Below are 6,000 nucleotides of genomic sequence, written 5' to 3' on the forward strand. Positions count from 1 at the left end.
AAGTGTTCAAAGCAAAGGCTTTAAGGAAACTGAACGATAATTCCCGGGCAGTAACTTAATGCCTTTTCCGACTACATATTTTACATTGGTAAACATCCATTCGCCCAAACCTCTTCCCGCAGCAAGTGACTTATTGACAATGGCAGTCAAGAGCTTAACTAATCTCATACATTACGCCTCTTTCATTGTCCTCGGATAAAACTTATTAGGGCCTGCCGTTTTATATATATATATTTTACTCCGTTTCATGTTGACAGTATGTTTTCAGCTTTTATGTCAATTTGTTGATGAACGTTCTCTTCTATTAATCAATGAAATTGGATTTTGGGTATGAATTGTGTTATCGATCGTAGATACATAGGCAAAAAAAAAAATTTTCAGCATTTTTGCCATGGCTTTATCATGAACAGTCACAGTTTTCCGTAATTAATGAACGAATTGGCTGAGTAACGACTTTTGTTTCTAACATAACATGTAAAACTCCTTGGGGTTTCTTTAGCTATTTTCACCAATATGCGTTTCATAATGACGTATACGTTGCCGTATACACTCTCTTACTTTCGCAAATTACCGTAAGTTACTGTTATCATGTTGGTTATCGGTCGCTTTTGAGTTTGTTGTAAGCTACTTTCGTAGACGACAGACACTATTATTATCTCACCGTTCCATCACCTTAGTTTCGTTTTAGACCGTCAACTACGCTGTGACACGTATAAGCTTCGTTTTAGACCGTCAACTACGCTGACACGTATAAGCTTCGTTTTAGACGTCAACTACGCTGTGACATGTATAAGGTCCTCTCTGATGCAATGGAGATTTTACAAACGCCTTTCCTAGCTACGTATATGTCGTATACATTAATCATATCATTTCAGATTTGCCTGTCAAGAGCAATGTTTAGATCATTAAAGTCTCCATGTTTAAAATTGGGTATTTACATAAAAATGTGTGTTACCGGATTCCGCTTACACGTGTGGTTACACCTGCCAGGCTTTATCACTGGGAGTTGTCTTTTTTTCAGAGTTTCTCACTACAAAGGAATCCGTGTTTCCTGCAACTGGATGCAGCGTAGCCTTTGGCTACAGGAACCCATGGAAAGAGGTCTTGTGTAATACCAGGACTCTCAAAAACAGGTCCTGGGATATATATATATATATATATATATATATATATATATATATATATATATATATATATATATCGCCGTTTCCCTCGTTACTGAGGGAGCGCCAGGAACATACGAAGAAAGGCCACATACGTTCACATCCATTCTCTAGCTTTCATGCGCAGTGCGCCGAAACCAAAGTTCCCTATCCACAACCAAGACCTACAGACATATCTATGGTTTGCCCTGGACTCTTCACAAGCCCTGGTTCAGTCCACTGACAGCACGTTGACCCCAGTATACTACATCGTTCCAATTCACTATATCCCGTGCACTCGTCTCACCCTCCTACACGTACATACCACGATAGCTTAAAATATTTTCTGTTCCATCCTTCCATCTCCAATTTGGTCTCCCCGTTCTTCTTATTCCCTCTACTTTTGATACATATATCCGCTTTGTCATGTCCAACCAATTTCAGCACACCCACTTCAGCTCTCTCTCTCTCTCTCTCTCTCTCTCTCTCTCTCTATATATATATATATATATATATATATATATATATATATATATATATATATATATAAACACGAACATAGTGCATAGAAACGCGCACCTTCATAGAACATACAAACCTCCAACAGCCAAGATCGAATCCGGGACCTCTGTGCAAGAGGCGGGAATCCTTACCGCACAGAGGTCCCGGGTTCGATCCTGGCTGTTGGAGGTTTATATATATATATATATATATATATATATATATATATATATATATATATATATATATATATATATAGTGACATTAAATCATGCCACTGGTGCAAACCTAGCTAAAGCTCCTGAAGAAGTCCTTGGGGTTATATAATCAGGGGCGTATCCAGAGAGGCCGGGGCATTCCATCCCACCCCAACCCCACCCCATCTCCATATCGACCAAATTCTAGGTACGCACCTGCATGTGGCGGAGCGCTCTCCTGCTTAGGTTATTAGATAATAAGCATCAGTATGGCAACATGAACAATTAACAGCTACATCAGCATGACACCAGTGATATTTTTACGTATTTTAAATAACACTTCCTTTGAAGCAAAGATGTTTTTCTTTTCTTGATCATCTCTTATACTTGTCCGTCATTTCCTACATCAACAAGGCAGCGCCAAGAACATCCATTCTTTAGCTGTCGTGTGCAATGTACTGAAACCATAGCCACCTATCTACGACTAGAACCCACATTTCTTTTTCTGTAGTTTTTCCCGTATCACATCCACCTGGTTCATTCCACTGACAGCATGTCGCCCCCCTGTATACTACAACGTTCCAAATCACTCTACCCCGTGCAAACATTTCACCCTCCTGCATGTTCAGGCCCTAAACACCAAAAGTATTTTTTCCACTCCATCGTTTCATCCCCAGTTTGGTCTCCCCCCTTCCAACTCCGACATACATATCTTTCTCAACCTATCCTCGTTCGTTATTTCGATAGGTGCAAACTATTCTAGTTTATTTAAGTTTGAATAATATGGGTAACCATGCATCTCTGTTCCTCTTATTACAGCCCAGAGATATTCTACCGGTGTTATCCTACCGGGCAACGGGATGGTAAACAACGTAGGCGATGTGACCACACGAAGTGAGGACACTGCAAAGGGCCTATTGGCATAGCAGGTCCTGAGTCTCTCCACCTTACAACCAACCTCCGGAACCCATAAACATATCCAACCTTCGTTTAATGCTACCTAAAGACCTAGCTTCCACTTGGCAGCTTGTTCCAGCCAGCTCTCTAAAGCTTCAGTGGCTGTCATGTTTCACTACTTTGGTCCAGGTAGCTGTCCTTCCTTTCTGCCTCACCCACAAGTGTGAGCTGTTGTCATTCTGGCCACAAACATACAATCTCTCCAACTTACACATAACATTAACACATCCTACTCGTTCTTTATACATCTACATTTTTTGTGTGGTAAGAGCTACGCACTGACCCTGGCTTTTGGGATAATAAGTCGTACGCACTCTGCCTCTCTTTGCTGAAAGGTTATCACATAATCTGTAAGATAATTTGAGGTCGATGGTACAATCTTTGAACACAGTGATATGACCTTTGGGTAAAATGAACTGTTCCTTTAGTCAAATTCTCTCTCTCTCTCTCTCTCTCTCTCTCTCTCTCTCTCTCTCTCTCTCTCTCTCTCTCTCTCTCATACTCACGAACCATTGTACTTGCGTTACTGCAGCGGATCTACCACCATTGAACAACTGCCCTAGCGTTACGTAAGAGAAGAGAATTTATACTTGTGTGAACATTTTAGTCATGCACGGAGTATAATAAACATCTGTGCACTACATACATACATAGTGTTTTGGTCAGGTATGATAAAGATAAAAATTTCTTCTCACGGTATATAACCTCATCACCCACCCCTTCACAACAACATTCACATCAAAGTCTTCATTTAACATTGGGTCCACCCCCCCCCCCCCTTCCCCATCACCTCCACCATCCTGTGTTACATCTACTCTTAAGCATCCTCTCTTCACATGCACCTCCAACATCCTCTTTATAATAAAAACAAACTCCCGTCCTACATGCTTTGTGCACAAAAAATCAACATCCTTTGTGTACCAGGTACATACAATACATGCCTAAAACATCCCAATTGCCTACTTAACACGACAAGATATATGCATTTCATCCATTACGCATCCTCTCCTCTGCACACACACACACACACACACGAAACATCTCTCTAATATATATATATATATATATATATATATATATATATATATATATATATATATATATTAGATATATATATATATATATATTCTAATAACCACTATTTACATTTTTTCATATCATCATTGTATGTAACCCTAGGCTCCCTCTCCAGGGGCTCCTGCAACTTCCAGGATACGCTGCAATCAGTGGCAGGAAAAGAAAGCAATTCCTTTAAAAAGAGTTCTTCAATGATGCTGTATCTCAGTGATACTACCTCGCCGAAGATGACTTCACTCACAACGTAACCACAGTTAAGCGGAGTGTGTAATATATATATATATATATATATATATATATATATATATATATATATATATATATATATATATATATATATATTATAGATCTGTATCCATGTTTTCACTCGGTTATAAATTTTTCTGCTGGTTATTCTGTATGCTAAACATTACATGAAGGAGCTTATCTCTGGTCCTATCGAACATGCTACCCACAGGTCAGGAAGTCGGGGTGAACGATGCCACGACCTGACCCAGCGACGGTAAAGCAGTAAACAAAGTGATTAACAAACTTCTCCCTCTCCACCTCCTCCACCCTAATCAAAGGACCCACATTCCAATCCCATCCCTCCCAACCTCACCCCCACCCGACCAGACTAACTAACCCACTATTTCCAACATCATTCAATCAAAATATGTTTGGAGAGGAAGCACCGGGGAAAGGATGACCACTGCACGTGGTTTGGTACACCAAGTCATGTATACGACCACACCACGACTTGGTAAGTTATCGTCCTGACCCACACACGGAAGAGATGTTGATGCTCTCCGGGTCACCCAGACGAAACACCTTGCTGTTAGTGAGATGGACAGACACATGTCCATCACCCCTGTTTCACAACACTGTCACAGTCTTTGATACGCTAGAATGTCAACCAATTACACAACTTCACATGTATGACACACACTAAGCGTTGGTAGGCTCTCAAACGTAAACGATACTGATTTGTAAACTCACAAACGTTTGGACAATAATCAGGAGGCAGCATAGAGTGATCCACGAAGCTAAGACTTTCTCTGTCTTATATTAAGTTCCAATACTATAATTACTGGGAATTCATAGCCTCAACAAAATTTCTTCAATCAATTAGCTTCCGTATCGAATCAAATCACAATGCTTACATAAACTTCTCTGTCCATACACAATACTTCACAATCGTGTATCACATAATGTTCCCCTGCTCTGAGAAATCGATGTCAGTATCAGGAGAGAAGCGCAATACACACCCTCACTGTTCAACGTCGACCCACAAACTGGTCAGCTGGAGCCACACAGCCACAACGACCCCCGCCGTCCTCACCTCTTGAGTTACCTATTCTCCAATAACCTCCCGAATTTATTCAACGTATTTTCCACTCAACTGCTGCACTTACCGAGGACTTTCCTAATATCTATTTCTTACTAGACACTATGAGTAATGCCTTTTCTCCAGAAGTGGAAGAATGCAACATTTGTCTAAAGCTAGATCATGCTCACCTTACATTTTTTCAATAAAGGTTTTTCAAGCGGATACCTGGTAACTTACCAGCGGGAAGTACCTCTGAGCTTGGATTTAATGAGTCCTACTGGGAAAAAAAAAAAAAAAAACATCAGAAAGACTACGACAAAACTACCGAGTTCCACTCATACCCCTCACGTTCATCGAGTGGTGGTCCTTAATGACAACGATCAGTAACGGGTATAGATTTACCGGTAATTTGATAAAGGAAAATGAAGCTGCGGAGGAGGTGCAACCTCTCAACACGGCGTCTACCCACAGACTGGTCAGCTGCACCTGCAAGGCCCAAGACCTCACCCCTGTTCATGCTGTTCCTCATAATCATAATGTCGAGACTTTCTTATACATATTCAACCATACAAGAGTCGCAATACTACAGACTTTACAAGCAGGTCATCTCATACTAGATGATAAATCAATTCGCTTTTTTTCCAGTCATGTAAAAGCGCATGATACATTTGTTCCATTCACTCACAGTTTTCCACAAGATGGGTGCAACAATGTGGCAACTCGCGTAAAGGTACTCCTTTCAGTTACCACTTACTCCTGTATGGAAATACACCAGATGACTTTCACACAATACGATATACGTTATCTTGATGTACAC

General features: G+C 40.5%; 1 protein-coding gene across 4 annotated transcripts in view; it reads right to left on the minus strand.

Annotated features, from left to right (window-relative positions):
• LOC139766622 (zinc transporter ZIP3-like) overlaps window positions 1–5,652 on the minus strand; it is a 68,732-nt gene extending 63,080 nt beyond the window's left edge. The window contains exon 1 of one of the 4 annotated variants that reach the window (XM_071695490.1): window positions 5,586–5,652. The gene's annotated coding sequence lies outside the window, so the exon portion shown is untranslated. Of the gene's footprint in view, window positions 1–4,852; window positions 5,163–5,585 lie in introns of those variants that run through there. The other 3 variants (XM_071695489.1, XM_071695487.1, XM_071695488.1) reach the window with 3 other exon arrangements.
• Between the last annotated feature and the right edge of the window lie 348 nt (window positions 5,653–6,000).

The sequence above is a fragment of the Panulirus ornatus genome, chromosome 58 (assembly GCF_036320965.1).
Source record: "Panulirus ornatus isolate Po-2019 chromosome 58, ASM3632096v1, whole genome shotgun sequence".
Classification (NCBI taxonomy): domain Eukaryota; kingdom Metazoa; phylum Arthropoda; class Malacostraca; order Decapoda; family Palinuridae; genus Panulirus; species Panulirus ornatus.